This window comes from Sturnira hondurensis, unplaced genomic scaffold (genome assembly GCF_014824575.4).
Source record: "Sturnira hondurensis isolate 20B ecotype Veracruz unplaced genomic scaffold, ASM1482457v3 Scaffold0021354, whole genome shotgun sequence".
In the NCBI taxonomy this organism is placed as follows: Eukaryota; Metazoa; Chordata; class Mammalia; order Chiroptera; family Phyllostomidae; genus Sturnira; species Sturnira hondurensis.
In genome coordinates, this window is record NW_028093985.1 from 2,531,019 (window position 1) to 2,533,236 (window position 2,218).

The 2,218-nt window shown below is 39.4% G+C and overlaps 1 non-coding gene across 1 annotated transcript; it reads right to left on the reverse strand.

Annotated features, from left to right (window-relative positions):
* Nucleotides 1-1,697: 1,697 nt before the first annotated feature.
* Nucleotides 1,698-1,804, reverse strand: LOC118977540 (U6 spliceosomal RNA). Its single transcript, XR_005064548.1, has one exon. It is a non-coding gene; the product is annotated as a U6 spliceosomal RNA (small nuclear RNA).
* Between the last annotated feature and the right edge of the window lie 414 nt (nucleotides 1,805-2,218).

A 2,218-nucleotide genomic window follows, 5' to 3' on the forward strand; every position in this document is an offset into this window, starting at 1 on the left:
TCATAAAAATTTAAATGATTTCAAAAACAAGGCATGTGAACACTATTTCTGCCATTAGCTTAGAACAGAGGTTAATGGAAGCCTCATTTCTTCATGACACGCTCATGTTCTTCCTGTAAAATTCTCCAGATACTGTAACTAACCTGTACACACACAAAAAATAAAAGCTACAAAGAAACTGACACTAACAATGCTGGCGTTGGTACTTTGCTAACAATGCCTAAATTATCTTTTATCCACAATCCCAAAACAAAGGTGCATGATTTCCACTTAAGGGTTCTGTGATAGGCCTAACAAAATTCTTGCTTTTCTCTTTAAGACATATGAGTCCAAATTTACATAAGGCTCTTTGAAATTTCAAATATTGGGAAAAGTAATCTAAGTAAACATGAGTATGCTCTTTAAAAATACACCATAATGACACCAACATGGAAAATAATGTGTGATAGAGAAGAAACTGGTCTGTACTGTATTGTTGCAAAGGACAGGACTAGAATCAGAGGTAGACTAGGGGAAGGAAAACATTGACACAAAACAAGAGTCCCCCAGCAAATTAACACCTTGCAAAGTACAGAGCACCCCATCACCAATAATGTAAACAGCAAACCAAAGACCACTTGAGTGGGAGGAAGAAGGAGCTGAATGTTAAATTTGAACCAAACTAAAACATGGACTGGATAATCTTTAAGGCAAAATAACCATATAACTTATGATCCAAACTGAGCACTTTTGAGAGAAAAGAGGCAATATTAATAACTAATAGGGGCATCCTAGTTAAATTGAAGTTTGTGGTCATCCTTCTCTTGGGTCTCTTCTAAGTCTTAAGCACTAAAATTGCGCACCGATAAACCTTGAGTCTTTCATCCATGCTTCAAGGGCTAAACTTTTCCAGTGCCTGCATTTTATTGGCTTAGTGGATTATTGTAATGGTCAGACTTTCTAACATGTAACAACCTGTCTCTGAATGGCTGGGGGTGGGGATGTGGTAGACATGCTGAATTTCCCCAATAATTGGACCTTGGAGAAAAGAAAGGAGTAAGCAGAGTTAATTGGAAGCCTACAAGGCATATGGCACTGGCAACCCCAGAATTATTTGGAGCTGTAGTTAGCATACCTAGGTGATTACTACTTGGATATTTCAGTGCTTCCTAAGCATAGCTGGAATGTGTGGCTCTGATTTGTTTTCCAGCTGGAAATGTTACAGAAACAGGAAGATTTCTGCTTTCGTGTGCCTTGTCGTATCTTGCCTCTGCTTGGCAGAGGCTGTGGTCTGACAGTCATGTACATCACTTCCGCTGTGCTCCGGGCTCAACAAAGAAATTTAAAATGAGCTTCAGCAATCTCCACAGAATCTCCTCAGCAACAGACAAGCCCACCCACAAGCTGATTCCACGTGGTTTTGTCATCTGTCCTGACTGCAGTGTCATCAGGAAGGAGTGAGAGAGATGGGATTAAAGGTAGGCTTTTATAAACACCCACTGGCATGATAGGAATTATGTATATTTTATTGATTAAGCTATTACAGTTGTCCCAATTTTTCCCCTTTGCCTTCCTCCACCTCAGGACCCATCTTCCATCCAACAATCCCCCTACCCAGCTCATGTCCATGGGTCACACATATAAGTTCTTAGGTTTCTCCGTTTCCTATGCTATTCTTAACGTCCCCCTGTCTATTTTGTTCCTACCAATTATGCTTCAAAAATACAGAATGTTTTATGAATTCACACGTCATCCTTGCACAGGGAACATGTTAATCTTCTCTGTATCTTTCCAATTTTAGTGTATGTGCTGCCAAAGCGAGCACCATGTGATATGATTTGAAAGGTTCTTGCCTCTCCTGAACATCGCCCCACTGATCTATCAAAACTATTGGGTTGCCCAGGAGTTTGTTTGGTTTTTTTCCGTAAGGTGGCTCTAGTACTGCTTCGCTGTCTTTCACATCATTCAAAACAATTGTGTTAGATTGTCTTGTGGCGAGTGTCATATTAGTGTGCATTTTTTAAAAAGCATATCAAAATTGGTGAATTTGTGTTTGGCCATTTTGATATTAAAGATGGAAGAAAACATGCAACATTTTTGGCATATTATGCTTTATTTCAATAAAGGTAAAAACACAACTGAAACGCAAAATAAGATTTGTACCGTGTATGGAGAAGGTGCTGTGACTCATTGTCCCAAAGTGGTTTGGGAAGTTTCATTCTGGAGATTTCCCACTGGA